Here is a 17,346-nt window from a genome sequence, read left to right on the forward strand (position 1 = left end):
GATTAACACGGTCAGTCAGAGTTTACCTCGTTCGTATTGCGGCTCAGATGATGGGCGGGGCCGGGTGGCGGTGGTGGGGCGCAGCGGGTGGCGACAGATGTGGGCAGGGTGGAGGTGCTTCGGAAAGAGGGGGTGGACCGCAGTGGTGGGGGAGTCCAGACAACTCAATCTGGGGCAAAAGCCCCGCCGGCAGCGTGGGGAAGAAGGTACAAATGGCGATTAGGGAGTGTGCAGTAGAACAGACAGTGGGTAAAGTGGCAGTGGGATGAATTGGGGATTACAAAGTGGCCCCAAAAGATACCAGACCAACCTCCCCCTGCTACCTGGGACCTGTAATCCCCTAATCCAGGTTAACATGTTTTTTTTTAATTAAATTTATTTTTTAAACTTTGTAATGGTGTGCGATCTTGGCCAAATCTCCCTTGAAAAAGATTTTAATCACAAGGGATTTCCTAGTTAAATAAAGGTTAAATTAAAAAAAAATTTAAAAATCCCTTCTCAGGACAAGCAATTGGTTCTAGACAGCACACAAACAGCAGTGGGGATAATGGACAGCCCGGGCGGACACCGCAGGGTACTCACGGTTTTTGTTTGGTACCCATTAACCAGAAACACTACCCCAGCATACAGAACTCCCACCTGAACCAAGAACCCCCTGAGTGAGACCCCATCATGCGCTTTCAAAATCTAAATTTAGAACAGCTAAGGGAGACGGGGGGAGGAGGTAGTGGGGAGGAGAAGGGGGGGTTTCAGTTAGTGTACACAAAATATTACACAATCAGTCATGGCTGTGATAATTTGCTAAATTAGCAAAAGGTAAATTCCGTACAGACTACTCTCTGCATGAAGTCTTCCTAATATGTGGACTAGCCTGCCAGGTCACATAGTAGAGGCAAAAACTCTGCAGGTAATCAGAGCACTAATTCAGTCAGGAAAATGGCGAGCATTGTGGGGCTGAACGGCCTGTTCGTTACCTTATGCAACTGACTGCACTGAATTGTCAGCAGGTGAGCTTCTCCACTCTGATTGGGCAAAGCCGTAACGGGGCTGGGATTCTGTACAGGTATTAAACATTACCAACCAATCAGCAATCCCTTAGAGGCATTCCGATCTTCATTCAGGGACACAGCCATTTCAAGGTGCACTCCATCTTCTTCCTCGACAGTCTCATCCTAAAATGATAAGTAAATGCATACCCGTATCAGAGAGGCCACACGCTTACAGCTTACATTTTAGTACCTCAGCATAAAAACAACAATTTCAGGAAACATAAGAGGTAAATTGTATACCAAGACCAAAGGGAACTGAAGTGTGTAGATTGACGCCACCTACTGTCTCAATAGTAGTTTGAGTCTGCAGCTCTGAAGGGTAAGGACCTTATCTTTCTATTTCTTTATTTCTCCCCTTGGTCTCAATATAAAGTTTGACTACAGACGTTTGCTGGAAATACCTGGATTAAATCAGCATTTCCAATAATAAGGACTAACTGCTGAGATACTGATGTATACAGACTAAAGTAAATCAAAACATGTTGCTGCACGACATGCTTCAATGATAATGGTGATATCTGACTTCCCATCAAATATGCCGGCCAACCTAACAAACCGAAACAACTTCCTGTGTGATACAGCTGCCCATAAATACAACAACGTAGTTTTAGTGACAACCCTGCTGAGAACAGCATGAATTGCTGAAACGTCAGTTTTCAAAATCGAATTTTTTTTGTATAGCATATTTTACAGCAGTTGTCACAATACGCTTTAGACAACCCTGGCCTAAACCCCCACAGGAGCAAGCCTAAGGCAACAGTGGCAAGGAAAAACTCCGTGGCAGATGGGAAGAAACCTCGGAAGGAACCAGGCTCAAGGGGGACACCCATCCTCCTCTGGTCGTCTCAGGGTGTTGACTGGCGACCAGCATGTCAGTCAGTTTTACAGAGTTTATAATGTGGCTCAGATGATGGGCGGGGCTGGGCGGCAGTGGTGGGGAGCAGCAAAATTCATTCTGTGACAAAATATGCATCAGAGAAATAAGTGTGGTAATCCATCGGGGGGTCACAATTATAACAATTACCACACAACCACCTACAATTTTATACTGACTACTACAAAAGATAAGCGAACCTGCTCCATGGCTGCCGTGATGTCGGCCATTTTGCTTCCTGCAGATCCTCCGTCCTTCTTCATGAACACTTCACTGAGCTGTGTGGACTACACGGGTCACGCTGTGAAAGGAACTTCGACAGCAGAGGGACTGCAGTAATTCTTAAACTCTGAAAGTGAGTTTCCACCTGAAAGTGTTCAATGTATGGTTGTATACAAACAAGAGTTATAATTGAGGGAGGACTAGGATAGTGAGTTAAGCGTTTTACATAAAATTGGAGTAAAATACACACAGCCTTGCTCAATACCAGGACCCACCTCCCTTTCACTAGGCTAGAGATGAAGGACCCTACCATTGTTCCTAATGGTAGGGTCACTCCAGGAAAATGAATCAACTTCCAACAACTGTGAAGAGTAAAGCAGCCCATTTGCTGCAGACTGCTCACAGTGCTCACAGTACTCCATGTCCCATGGTTACATTTAACCTTTGTGCTGCCCTCCGGTTTAAAAAAATAATAAAAATAAGACTTCAGTTTAACAGCAGTACACAAGGGCGATGGGAGGCAATTAGTACACAAGGGTGGCAGGAGGCAAATATCACACACAGGGGTAACAGGAGATAAGCAAGTGCTGAGGCCTTATGCTAGGGGTACAGAGTGCTAATTTAGTAGGTTACTCAATACCTTCTTATGTAAGGATCTAAATGTCACCATTCGAATGGGTCCAACGAAGTAGTCGGAAGGTACTGGATACCCGCCGGCCAGTTCAGCCGTTGTCATCAGGAGAATCATACCAAACTGGACATGGCTGCATACTGAAGGCCCGACAGTGTGCCCTAAACCAAGCAGAGCGCCTCCTGACAGTGAAATTCCATTTGTTCTGCAGGATACATACTGTAATTATTTCTCCATATTCAGGTAGCACATCAGTAAATCCACAGAACCATCATTCCTTTTCATCATTCGTTTTCTAAAAAGTAAAAAGTTAAAAAAAAAATAATAATAAAGTACCAGTAAATAAACAGTGACTATTGTAAAAGAACAAAAAATGTTTCCAAACATCTTTAGATGGGGTTGATAGTGAATAATCTCTAATGGGCCAAAGCAGGCATCACGGTAGCCAAAAAGGAGAGCTAAGAGCAAAAATATCATCAATTCGTAGATTAATTACAAGTAAATAAACTACAGAAATAAAATCAACAATACGAGTCTATACAAAACCAGGAGTTGGGGGTAAAGCTGTCAGCTAATCAGACTATTTTACAAGAAAACAAAATTCCATTGCAAACATGTGGAAGGGGTGGATTGTCATCATACCTCTTTAGAGGGCAAAGAGGAATCCATGTCCAAGAGGTGAAAACAGGGAGCTGGTGCCACAGCAGGATCGCTTCAAAAATTAAAAAAAAAAAAAAAAAAATATATATATATATATATAAACTGCAGGTAAAGTGGGGAAATCCCCATCTGAGACTAACTGCACTTACAAGGGCTAAGCAACGAAAAAGTTTCAAACCGTAGCTAGGTAGGCAGCTAACAACTGACGACGACACAAAGCTCCCCAGTTCATATTGTGTAGCCCAGTGTTTTCCAACCCTGGTCCTGGGGACCCACTGCCCTGCATGTTTTAGATGTTTCCCTGCTCCAACACACCTGATTCAAATGAATGGGTCGTCATCAAGCTCTGCAGAAGCCTGATTACGACCCATTCATTTGAATCAGGTGTGCTGGAGCAGGGAGACATCTAAAACATGCAGGGCAGTGGGTCCCCAGGACCAGGTTTGAGAAACACTGATGTAGCCCTACCGTTACGCTACTACATGAAAACGGTTGTATTTAAGAGCACAGGACCAACAAACATTTACATATTAAGCAGCCATATGAGCTTTCACACCATTTAAACATGTTTTTCTTCTGTCAAACCCGACGTTAAATTCGTCACTTGCACCTTTGCAACCAACAGCAGGAACGACCTCCTCGCAGGCGTGTGTAGTTCTGCGTAACCTCATTTTATAGGCCAACCTGGACGTTTCTTCCGCCATGCGTTCCCCTCGGAAGATTTCCAATGCTTTCTCCGCACAGGGATATCGATTTCTGCAAACAATAAAGCTTTTGTGGTTAATACAATCTTCAGAGTTTCACGTTCTTAAAGCACGTAACAGCTTAGAAATTCACAATTGAGACATTAAAAATGTGTAATTTTTATGTCGTAAAAATAAACGTCGAACTCCCTTAAGCTTCTATTAACCACAAGCCGTACGGGTGGTCAATAATAGGTGCCCTCACTCGGTTCATAAACGACGTTTGTGGAAAAGGATAACCATTTATATTCTAATGCTTATATTCATCAAAACCGCCTAGCCAGCTAGCTTTAGTGCCGTTTGCGCCTCCGTTTCGATCACGAGTTTTGTCCACCAAATCTAGCTAACGTTAGCGAGCTAGCACATCACGTTGCAAATTTAATGTTTGAAAGGTCGAAAATGTTAAATATGTCATGCATTACAAAGAACAAAAGTATATTGTTAAATGGCACTACAGTTCTCACAAACAAGTTAACGGATGGTACAGATAATTAATAGATATAACCCTACCTTTCACAACCGCTTAAAGGAGGACGTTGAGTCAAGTTCAGGAAATGGTCACTTACATCCGGTCGCACTTGCGCAGTATAGGAATAGAACTGAGAAATAAACATTAGAAAAATATTTTAAATCAACAAATGCATTTATTTTACATAATCTGAATACAAACATTTTAGAAAAAGGACAGTCCCCAAATTTCACCTTTTTGCATGTATATGAAGACACTGTTCCAAGTTCCTTTAAATCATTTCGAGAAAACTGGGTAGCAGCATTGCTATGAATTAACTAACTTTCCACCGACTCCGGTAACATCGATAGCTAACTGTTAGTTAGCAAGCTAGCTAGCTAGCTAGCTAACCTCCTTCCATGTAGTCAGCGAACATCAAAGCAAGTCAGGTAGAACTTAATTAAATAGACGTGTGATAGGCACTTTATGGTTTAGAAAATATTTTGACTAGCTAGATATAAAAATATAACTTCTTACCTTCGTAATGTTACAAACACAAATATTCATTGTGTGAGCTGTTTGACGCCGCTTCATTGCCTTCTAATCTTCCCTCAAAAATGCAGATCAGTGCGAAACAGTCGGAAGGCTTGTAGTCGTGCAGTCTACTCCCACGCACAATCTACATGGCTAAGGTAAGGAAAACCAAATAGTTCACACTACAGAAACGGATATTGTAATATCAGCATATTCTGGGTTAAAACGATAAAAATTAAAATGAAGGATGCGTTTGATTTTGGGGGGGCATTTCGTTCGCCCGCCATCCTTCGCAGCGCTACTGTTTAACACATCTCATTCCACAGCTGAAGATGTCCGTTGAGCTGCTAATTAGTTGCGCCAGGTGTGCCAAATTAGGGTTGAAATGAAAACCTGCAGGATGGTAGATCTCCAGGAACGGGGTTGGTAACCACTCATTCTTCATTTACTCATTCTTTAAGAAAATCTCTGGGTCACGATAGAAAAATAAAAAATCTTGGAGCTAAACAGACTGATGTCAGATTTAGATAAATTGAAGAATAAACTATATTCACGTAAATCAAAGTTTTAGGGCTGTAATTCTTTTAGGCTTGACTCAGTGCACTTTAATTTTTATTTTTGTCCTTGACCTTATGTCTAGCATAGAAGAAACTATGTCCCCCCCCATCCACAGGCAAGTCTTTGTTAGCCCTGGGATCTACTCTGAGGCACACTGCCTGGCCTCCTCTTTATTGCAAAAGCCTGTCAGTGAATGGGTTACCATAAAAAATAAAAAATAAAATTATTATTATAGAACTTGGACGTTAAGCAGCCGGGAGTGTTTCACTCCTAACTCGAGGGACTTTCTTCTTGGCATTGTCCTTTTCTTCTATTTTTGGTTTTATGCAATTTTATGTTTTTCTAGGCCAAGGTATTTGCTGGCTCGGCCTGGGACACACAGTTACACGTGGTGCAGTGCAGCTAGGCGTGTGATGCGAGTGCGCGTTCCAAGAACAAGTCAACGTGTGAGCCTCACGCCGGATTGGCTGTGACAGGTGTGAGTGAGGACGGCTGCTTTCACGGCCTGCCCACGGCCAGAGTTTCCCCAGTTCCTCTGCCGACACCTCAGATCTGTGACATCATACATCCACACGACAGTGAGTCATTTGATCGCCGCTCATACATATTTCCTATATTTTACTATTGGATCTGTTTCGAATTGACAGCATGATGTCATTGGAGTGGAGGATGAAAGGGATTCTAGATTTCCATGTCTCATAACTAAGACTCTTGAGTTTGGGTGGAGTTGTAATGTTAAATAGTACAGCACTTGGGACAGACCATTTAGTATATGAGTTATCACCTTTAAAATGAAGTATCATTGGTATAATTAAGTTAGAAAGTAATAATTAAGTAATAGTGTGTGTAAAGTGTGTTTTAAAAAATCTTAAGATATTTCTCGAGTGCAGATGTTTCATCCCCTTCTCCAAATTGGAGAAGTCTACAGTGTTGGGTTAGAGATGGAGAAGTCTATAGTGTTGGGTTAGAGATGGAGTAGTTTTTAATATCACAGAAATGCACTTCCTGGAGCTTTATTGTCATGAAAGTAATGAAACAATATTACCCAAGCCATAGAGTCGACGTACATGAATAAAATAAGATTTAACGTTTGAGTGGTTACAATAGTGAGATGTAAAGATTATTTTACAAAGCTTATTTACAGGTACCCGGACTCCCTTGCTCTGTGTTATTTCATGACATATCAAAAGAGGCATTTATTTCCCTCACCCACAACAATTTAGATGTCTCCTTCAGCATTTAGGTGTATTTTTGGTGTGTTCTTGATTAGCTGTGCGGTGAATTAGTGCTTTCCGTATTATTCTGATGCTGTAGCCCTATCTGACCCTGCTGTTACATCACAGCAGAGCTTTGCGCATGCGTTATTCTCACGGTGTCTTTCTGTCGCATACGTGAGTGATTTTGACTTGTGTTTCTAGGTGGGTGTGTAAGCAGGACCACACGGTGCTGTGGGTTTGCACTTTTATGGTTCGTGGTCACAGAGTTTTGCTGCGGATGACATATGGTATATTAATAAGAGGAGCAAATAAATAATGTGATGTCACGGTGTCGGAAAGCAGCACTTTTGGGAAGAGGATTATTCACACGTCTGTACTCTCAGTCCCTGTCCTCTCCTTTATAAGTCCCCCTTACATCAGCACGTACGACAGCACAATGATTTGCACCAGTTTTTGTTTCTTTGCGTGTGTGTGTGCGTGCAGGCTTTGACCTTTGACCTTCGGCACGCCCGACAGGCGTGGGCTGGGTCCGTTTCGGTTCCTTCGGCCCTGTCAGCTGACCTGGAGAGACGCTCAGCATTACGCTTACTTCCTGTCGTACTCATGAAAATGTCAGACAGGAATGTCACAGCTATAAATTCTCAAATATGTGTGACCAAATTGGGGGAAAAACCCTTATAGTTGTACTTTATTGTTAGAGTGTAGAAATGTCTGCTTTTTTGTGCTTTGGAATACCTTCGTGATTTACTGTATGATACAATGATGGAGCGTTTTTCCCTTTATAAATTCTTAGTAAAAAAAACAGGTGTCCAGAGTGCCTTAAAGTTGGAAGCTTCATGAAAGGAAAAAACTATTTGACCTTAACATGAACTGCAAGCTGTTCCAGGAAGGGCTGAAGCAGGTGAGCTCTTACAGGTGCCTTTACCTGCTGGAGTTCCTCACCTTCGCCCTCTTCTGAGGACAAAGCAGACATGAAACCTTATTTCATTCTCTTAGATGGCTTTTACCTGGTTATTTAAATCTGCGCTGAGCAGCCTGTTTAAAATGGAAATTCACACAATAGTTATAGTTTTATCTTGCATTATTTTCCGGTAAGATACAATTTCCTGGATTTATATATATGTATATATTTTCCTCATAGTAACAGCAAATTGGTTTGTGTCCAGTGATTTTTAGTCGAGCAGTTCTGCATGATTTATTGAATGGAACGGTTACCCTGGAGTTTTGGCAGTTGGTGTGCACCAGACAGGCAGTAATAACGTATATTTAACAGAATATATTTATGGTTGGGGACTGCAGAGTGACCCATCCTGGCTCTGTTCAGGCACTCTTCCAGTGTGTGGATCATCTGGATCATGAGAAATGAGAAGAATTGCAGGGTGGTGGCTTACTGGTTGAGAAGAAAGCCACAACTGATGTTTTCCATCTGTTTTTTGAGAAAAGCATTTCATGCAGGAAGAGCTAATATTTTAGTGGCCTATGGCTGATCAGAATGCTTTGAAAGCATTTCTTTTTGTCTGAAGTTCTAAAATCCCAGTCCAGTAAGGCACTCAAAAGTCAGTGTTTTAGGATAGACAATAAAACTGGACAGAAACATACTTTCAGAAACGGTTCCAAAGTATTGGGAAACATTTGAGGGTTTGAGGGCAAAATATGCATTCATCTTTATTCTGCGAATGCTATGATGTGTTGGAAAAACTTTCAACTTATCTGAAACTTGGACAAAGTCAAAGTTTACCTACAAGTGTATATAAATGCATTTGACATGCGATGCCTGTCTCTCTGTTTCGTTTACTGTCAAGATCGGCAAATTAGACTTATTCCAAAAGTGTGTTTTCACCTCAGAGGAGAGAAGAGAACTCAAGAGTTATAGAAGAAGAAGAATTGTAGTGTTAAAATTTCATTTTGATGCCGCGGGATGTTGTTCCATAATCAGAATCTCAATCCACGGGGTGCCGGGCTTCTGTTCTGAAATCCTAACTGGGAAATGTGTAACTACCGAAGATTGTAACGCTGCAGAGTTACAGTCGATTTAGCTGCTCCGGCTGCCTCTTTTCTAAATGGGCTGGGAGAGGCTGCTGCACACTGTTCATTCAGCTAAATGTAAAACATCAAAAAAAAAACTATTTCTGTCAGCATGTGTTTTGCATTATTCTCCATGCTCCGCCGGGTAGTCCTGCTCTTGCTCATTGGCCTAATGTGTTTCTCTGAGAGAAACTGAGTGCTTTTCAGCTTCAGACGTTCCCAAAAGGACTAAAGCCAGCTTCAGAAGGCGTGATTCAGCGCCTGCTCTGGTGTGAACTCCGGTAGGTCCTACACTCGCAGGGACACGAGCCTGAACGGCTGCTTTGACAATATTTGACGTCATTTGCAGAGGCAGAAAATGTTATCATGGGAGACTGCTAGTCCTTCCCATAATCCTATCGCTTTGAACTCCAGCTCTAAATATTAAACCTAGATGACATCTCCCCCAGTAGTCTCAGTAGTTCACGTAACTCAAAATGTGCTCTTGGGGTTCAGTTCTGGTCCTAAAATACTTTGCCGGATTCAAACACCAGACCACAATCTCGACTGCCAAACCCATATATTCCTTATTTCGTCCCAAAACGTCCTTTTCCCTTCAGAGCTGTAGGTTCTGCTCTGCGACGGCTGTTTCTGTAATTTGCCCTGAAAATATACAGAATCCACATCAAAAACACAACAGACGCTTAGTGGGTCGCTGCATTAGGAACTTTAATGCAAGTAGCATGAATTCTGCATTACATGTTTTCCCCCCAAATCTCCACCTTAATTTTGCAGTTTGCCAAGCCTCACGCTCTCAGTACAGCTCACCTCTCAGTACAGGTCAACTCTCAAAGCACAGGCCGAATGTTTCAGGAGTATAAATGTGCATTTATATTTTGATTCTTAAACATCTGATCCTCCTCCATATGTAGTTAGTGTGTTACACTGAAGCCCTCAGTATGGCTCTCTGTGTTTAAGGGGGCTGTGTATGGCCTGGCCCGGTGGTGTGTGTTATCTTGTGTAAACCCGCACGCGACTCATGACTGCGGTTCATGACTGCGCACGGTGTGGCAGATTGATGCATCGGACCGATGAAACGCGGGCCGGGGGGAAGGCAGGAGACGGGGGGCCGCTCGGCCGTCTGCCAGGGGTCCATGTGTTTCCAGGCTAATTCTGGGGTTGGGTTTTTAGAGAAGTGATGGAAGGCCACTGAACGAGCACAGGCCCGTCCATCTGACAGAGCCAGCTGAGTGGGCTTAGATCAGTACCCGGGCACACCACGTGGGCGTGGATCTGTACCCGGGCTCATCGGTGATGGGTACACACTCCTCTAACCCACTCTGACACCAAAACCCACCCCCTCCCCCAGAGATAACCCACCATGGGAAACAGACTCATCCTATGGGTTTTAAACACTTTTTCCTCATCCTTTCCTCTGTAGAGCTCGGGAAGTTTGGTTTTGGCTCGCATCCAGTAAAACTTTATTTTTGCTTTATAAGAGTTGTGGGGGTCACACTGCACCATTTTGAATAGGAACTAATTAAACCCCTTATCAGTGTGTGTGCTGTAATTCTATCAGTGTGATGAAGTTAGATGTAGTGTGACTGTATTAATCCCCCTGGGAAAGATGGGTCTGGCAAACATAGTCACAGTGTGTAAGTAACTACAGTAAATATATGAGCATGGACGCGCATACAAATTCTAATCGATTACAGAATAAAAATGAGGAAGTCCTGAACTTTACTAAACTCACAAATCTGTGCGATAGTAATAATTTAAGCCGTTCCAGCTGTGCTGGGATGGGGTGCATGTTACAAATACTCGTATCGCAGAAATAATAATTTCTTAAAGGTTCAGAAGCAGATGCGGAAACAGGCTTATGGGTTCTCTGAAATCTCCTGGGCAGACCTTTGTTATAAAAAAGTATCCCCCGATATATAGTAAGTATGATGACAGCTATGGATTGTTGTGATGTATTTATACATTTAACCGCAGGCTGACCCCTCCCACCCCTGCCTTAAGAGTCGAGCCTGAAACCCCTCAAGGATCAGCAGGCTGTTTTTCCCTTAATGAATGGCAGCCAGCTGAATATGAGCACGAAATGTCATCATAAATATATGAATAGAGGATCTTTTCAGCCTGACCTGTACATGTAATCTGTTTTTCATTGGAGTGTTCTTAGGGATTAGTGTGCACTGTATACTGATGTTGTGTGTGTGTGTATCCCCACAACCTCTGCATATATCTGCCTATATGTATTTATATTTGTATTTTAATATGTATTTAGCTATTCTTCTGTATATTTATTTTGACGTTGCTGCACCTTGCAAAGCGTATTGATAGATGAAAAGTGCTCTATAAATACTGTAGTTTGATTTGCTTTTGCGATGTATTTGTATGTGTTGTCTCGTGTGTGCTGTAGATGTGGAAAGTTAATTATTGATTATGGAAAAAGTGGTCGTTTGAGGTCTTTTAAAACCATCCCCACTGGCTGTAGGTCGTTTTTTACCCTCATTATCCTGGCTTCACACCCTGAAAATATAAATGCCTTTGATAATAATACAATACGTTATTTTATTTGAATGAATAATTTACTAATATGCATTATTATTTAATATCACAGCCCCAGAGCTCTGTATTTAACCATGTAAACATCAAGCTAAATCACCCTCAGCCATGGATGAACACATCCAAAATCCACATGCTTACATTAACAGTTGAATTATGATCCCCTCGATCTCATTACAAAGATGTGTAACTTGGTGCATTTGGCAGGTATACAAAGTGCATCACAGACATTTTAAAACCATGTGAAACAACACAGAAGGCACAAATGGTTTTATTAAACATTCATTTAAAGAAATAAACTCACCTAAATAACAGTTCAAAAACATTCAAGAGCCAATAACACAGTGAAAAGCATGTTTATAAAAAACAGAGTAAAAACCCAATTTGGCTCCTCATCTCAAGTAATACTGAGATGGTGTCTTTTCTGGACATTAGCTTGGTCTCTGGAACAGTCAGAGGGACTATGTTTTTGTTTTCTCTAGATATTCTCATTTAAATATGTATGTATAATAAGCTTTAATCCCCATTTTCATAAACTCCCTGTAGGGTTAAGTGTGCGTACTGTCTTACAGGAGACTGATTAACTGGAATGTTTCCAGGTGTGTCTAATTGTGGGCCTAAGATCAGCTGTGTGGATTAATAGAGGGGTGATCTTTTTGCAACTACATTTGGACTGTATGCTTTTGCCAGTTTTTTTCTAAAGGATCCATATAATTTAGATGATTTAAATGTCCAACAAATATGTAGAGTCTCAGTGCCTGCATTTCTGGCTTGTGTGTAAATAAACTGTTTTATGTATTTCTGAGAGGTCATTTTTTAAAAACCTTTGGTTGTCCAAAGAATCGGTTGGCTTTGTGACAGCGCAACATAAATATTTAACCAATCCCTTTCCTTTAAAGTAATAAATACGTTTCTGAAATCTGCTCCAGAAAGCAACTGTGAGTCATACGGTGTGTATACTGTAAATGAATGGGATCCATGGTTCCCCGCTGGAAAGACCTTGGCTGGCGTTTTGGAAGGAGTGCAGTCGTCCGTGTGAGGGTGAACACAGAGAGGATGAGTATGACGTAGCCTCGGTGACCCTAACCCTAACCTCTGTGACAAGCTCTAGGTGTCTGACGGGGCTCCATTTTGAGTCCCCTTTGAGTATGTTTTTAATACCCTGACGAAGGCACCATTTTACTGAAATGGTCTGATTTTAAACTATAAAGATATTCTACGCATCAAAGCGTGAGAGTTGCGGCAGCCTCCCTTTATTTAGTATGTGCTCCATTTTGAGTGCCCTGCTTTAAGTGTTTTTAAGTGTGACAGTTGCATTTCAAATGCATTTCAGATGATTCCAGAACAACACGCTGGGTGCCTGCTGAAAACATCATGTAAGGCAGAACGCTTTTATCCAATCAGAAGTGCAGGTGGAACGCTTTTATCCAATCACAAATGCAGGTGGAACGCTTTTGTCCAATCAGAAGAGCAGGGTGCCCTGTTTCTCCCGTGCCAGTCGCGGTACGAGGGGATCTGGTGTAACTCAGTCTGGGGTAAGCGTGCGGTTATTTGAGCAAGCTGAATGGGGGCAGGGAGGCTGGAAAAGCAATCAAATAAAAACAAAACCGAATCGCCGTTCTTTCTTCCAAACTGCTCAGAGCAGGTCAACGCAGCACTTTACCAGGGAGTCTAGACTGCAATTCACCCGTGTCTGTTGTGCATCGACGTGGTTATAATATTGCAGATTTTATTTCATGTAATATATGATATTAATATAAATGTGTTATTTTTGGATCGTTTCTCCTTCATCTTTTTAATCTTTTTAGTTTATAGAGTAGCACATATATGGTCGCATTTGAAGCGGGAGTTCAACATTGTGGAATTTTAAGTAGGCATTAAGATTGCATGGCCTGGGTAATGTTGGTATCTGGTGATATTGCTCTGCATCTGAAGATGTCTTGTGATTATGGAAAGCTGTTTTTCTTCAGTGTTAGCAGCGTGCAGGCAGGCAGTGGATACAGAGGCATGCGATGCTATGCTCAAAGCCATGAAGCGCTTTCAGCAGAGGATTTATTCAAGGCAGGAAGAATCGATTTCTCTTCGCATGCTGTATGTATGTGAAAGGTTTTTAGGCTAAAGGGAGGTTTTATTCACTAAAAAACATTTGGTGGTTTTTCTAGCATTACCCCCCCCCCCCCAATGGAGGTATGCGATGTGATGCAGACACACTTGGTGTGTTTCTGAGTGGACTGCTCAGAGTTTGGATTTCTTCTGCTGCCCCTTTTGCCATCAGGCAACTTGAGACAAAATCAGCAGCTTACCGTGTCCCTGTATAGCTGCTCAGTAGTATCCTGGTACCTTACACTGCCGTGGCTGAGCGCTGTCCGTAGCCGGCTCATAGCACGCTAAGTCCGCCCCTGACCGGTAGCACGTGTGCGCTACGGCTAAGAGGGTCCGTACTTATCTGATTAGCTCCGAGGTCATCCTGACGGACGTGGCTCTATGGAGGGAAGTGAGTGACTCTTTGATTTAAGTGGGCACTTTAATTGCTGAAACCGAAGTGGAGTTTTCAAGGCCCGCCGCACCCCGGTGTAAAATGTGTGGATTTTACTCAGGTGGCCTGAAGATGTCAAAGCATGAGGATGCATGGCATGCAGTCTGCGTTTGCAGAATGAGATGTTTAATTTGGCCGGGGGGCTGTTGAGCTGAAGGGAGGTTTTGGCGTGACCGTGTCCTGTAGAGCGGGACCTTCTCGCTGAGGGGTGTGTGGTCCCCTGCTAGATCAAAGCAGCCACATTTACCCAAAAAAATAAAGAATGACTTTGCATGGACTGTGTGTCGGTTACTGCTCAAGTCTGTAGGTATATGTATATGAATATTTACACAGGAGGCCTGTGTCAGAACCAGCTGCTCTCTGTTCTGTCTCACTGGTTACGGTGTCAAGCGGTGATTTCAGATTAAAATTTTATGTCAGGGAAAAATAAATCAACGCTTTGCTTTGATACCGGGTTCTCCCACCGAGCACTTTAAACACCACGGCAACCACATGGGTCAGGAATTCCAGATATGTCCTCCAGTCCGGAGTTTTGCACGAAAAACCCGAAGGACCGGCGTAGTTAACCAAAAGATGATGAAGCGCTAATATTTCTTTTTCAAAGATTAACATGGAGGGAAATTTTTGCGATCCTTAAAAGCTGGATAGTTTCCTCGACGTTTGGTTGGAACTTATATGGAACAAAAATGAAAAACTAAGAAAATAAAAAAAGCAAAATTGTAGCAGGAGCAGCAGTATCAGCAGGAGCAGCAGGAGCAGCAGTATCAGCAGGAGCAGCAGGAGTAGCAGGAGCAGCAGGACTAGTATCTCTGTACAGGACAGGCAGGTTCATGCCTCCCGGGGATTGCATTTCCCTCATTACGATGCCTCTGAATTTCAGCCTCAACTCAGGAGGACCCTCTAAATGGTTCTGCGCTCCAAAAGGTTAAAGTACTAAATTTATCATTTTTCCATAAAAAAAAAAACACAAAAAAAACAAAACCACCGCTGATGCCGTAGGCATTCCAGATGATTTACGCGTTTGTCTTCTCATTTCTGTGTTGGAGCGTAACTGCTTCCACATGCTATCTCCTGATAAAAACGTGTTCCACCGCAAAGTCCCGTGAAGAAGTTCGAGAGGCAGCCAGAGTTACCGATGCTGTGCTCTCTGACGGTACTGCTGCAGCTGCTCTCCCGTATCTATGAGGACATTCGGCTGGAGACACCACAGACTTAATATTTAATGCTGAGCCTCATAAATCCCCCCCCCCAGGCCGCTGAGGGGTCACTGCGTTGCGATTGGTTCTGATTTTCAGAGGCTGCTCTGCCGTAAATAAACAGCTGGTCATTTTCGGGCCGTCCACTCAGAAGGTCAGAAAGGTCTGAAAAACAAAGACCTCCTATGATATCTGGTGGCAGAAGATCTACTGCTCCACGTTGTGGGACCCCTGTCCTCCTCCCAAAAAGCCAGCGTTGGGGCCTCTTTGTGGAGGGGGTGGGGGGGTCCAGGGCTGGGGCCTTCTTCTGGAGGGGGGGTTCCATCGTTGGGGCTTGTTTGTGGAGGGGGGTACAGGACTGTGGCCTCTCTATAGAGGGAGGGGGTCCAGTGCTGTGAACGCAAATGGTACCGACATTGACAAACGTTACCCCAACAAGTGTTACCTGATCTGTGCATTTCTGATGTGGGCTGCATCCTGCTAGATTGCAGGTTCTGTGCCATGTTCCAGACAATGACGCCATTGTACGCGTTAAAACCTCCATATAAATTAGCTCCTGTGACAGGGCTACTGTTTTCATTAGCATTAGCCGCTATTAGGTTTCAGCTGTAATTCCCATTAAGAGTAGCATTAGCCACCCATAAAACGGCAGACGGCACTGCTGTTTGACCAAACCATTCATCCTGGTGAGAGTTTTATGAACTTGAAGTGCTTTCTGTGTAGCTGCAGATTTGTAAGGAGCAGTTCTAAATGGTGAAACCATTGCTGGTCTCAGGTCGCAAACGTGGCTGCACCTGCTTATTGTTTGACTTGTAATTTGAATTGCAGCTATTCATCATGAATGAGCTGGCTAACTTCTGCAGGTGTGTTATGTTAAGGACTGAAATTTATTTTAAATTCCTGATTTCCTGATGCTGGTTGTTCTTATGGTTATAGCAACGGTAATAGTCACAGTAACAATGTAACTTAGTACAGGGCTTTAAATGGCCTTTTTGTTTCCATAGTGATTTTGTAACTGATTCTGGGTGGACATTTCAGTCATAATTCTAGTAGAAATAGCAATTATGAATGCACTCATGTAAATTGAGTAGTAGACATTTCCAGAAAAATGAGTGAATACCTCATGGTTTTGGAATGATTCCAGGTGTCCTCCCCAGTGCTGATACTGATTTTACTGCCTTGCTTACGTCCGGATTTGGCTTGTGATTTGCAGCGCAGTGACTATTTCTGCCTAAATGAATTATTAAACGTGCGAAACGCGTATATTTTCCAGCACTGAAAGGTTTACAATAAAATCAGTCATTTGCAGGGAGCTTATTGTTCTGGTCACTGTGCTGGGGTCACAAAGGCTCACTGCCAGAGACTGGGAGTTGTTTATCTGCTGCGGGGGCCTGAAGTATTGGCCCTTTGTTGGATTATCATGGTTGTGTTTTGATGCGTACGGGGTTCTGCACCCCAAAGATCAAACCCCAGCTCCCTGTTCATATGGAAATAGGGGCCTGTTAGTGGTATCCCCCCCCACCCCACACAGTTGTAGTCAGGGAGTTTACATCTGATTCGTTTCTTTTTTTCTTCATTGTATTACAATAACCTGGCAGGCGGTCATATCCAATGTTACTTGCACAGGTCAAAAGTACCACTGTATCTAATTAGAACTACAAATGAGTTTTAAGATTTTCATTCTGGGTGTGTACAGACCAGACCTCAGGGACTTGTGCGGTTGGAAGTATGTACCCAGAGAATGCTGATGGGAGGTGACAGAGAAACATAAAAGTATCAGTGGTGGTTTATGCTGTTGTGTCACACGGTAATATAAATGCTTGGGAAGGTGTCCTCACCTGTTAAAGTGATTTCTGCTGCGTTTCACCTCTCGGTTGTATTGAGTTCATTATTTACACTGACCCCGTAAGCACATTAGTCATGCTTCAGCATCCAGGGACTGTTTTTAAATTCAACCCCCCACCCCTACCTCCCCACATCCCCACCTCCCCCTCCACCCCCAGTCTCAGGCTGGAAATGCAATCACCCATGGCCTTTAATTCTGCTGTAATCGCCCCACCCCACTTCCTGTTCTAATCACGGAAAAGGCTCTGTGACATCACAGAC

The 17,346-nt window shown here is 43.0% G+C and overlaps 1 long non-coding RNA gene across 4 annotated transcripts; it reads right to left on the reverse strand.

Moving 5' to 3' along the window:
• Positions 1-862: 862 nt before the first annotated feature.
• LOC135245874 (uncharacterized) lies at positions 863-5,535 on the reverse strand. 4 transcript variants are annotated; one of them, XR_010327430.1, is made up of 7 exons: positions 5,165-5,531; positions 4,690-4,778; positions 4,022-4,192; positions 3,419-3,468; positions 2,124-3,071; positions 1,846-2,004; positions 863-1,172 (listed from the first exon to the last, which is right to left on the reverse strand). It is a non-coding gene; the product is annotated as an uncharacterized LOC135245874 (long non-coding RNA). The 4 variants fall into 4 exon arrangements; XR_010327432.1 differs by having other exon boundaries at positions 2,124-2,937; positions 5,165-5,529; XR_010327431.1 differs by having other exon boundaries at positions 2,124-2,981; positions 5,165-5,525.
• Between the last annotated feature and the right edge of the window lie 11,811 nt (positions 5,536-17,346).

The sequence above is a fragment of the Anguilla rostrata genome, chromosome 19, assembly GCF_018555375.3.
Source record: "Anguilla rostrata isolate EN2019 chromosome 19, ASM1855537v3, whole genome shotgun sequence".
In the NCBI taxonomy this organism is placed as follows: domain Eukaryota; kingdom Metazoa; phylum Chordata; class Actinopteri; order Anguilliformes; family Anguillidae; genus Anguilla; species Anguilla rostrata.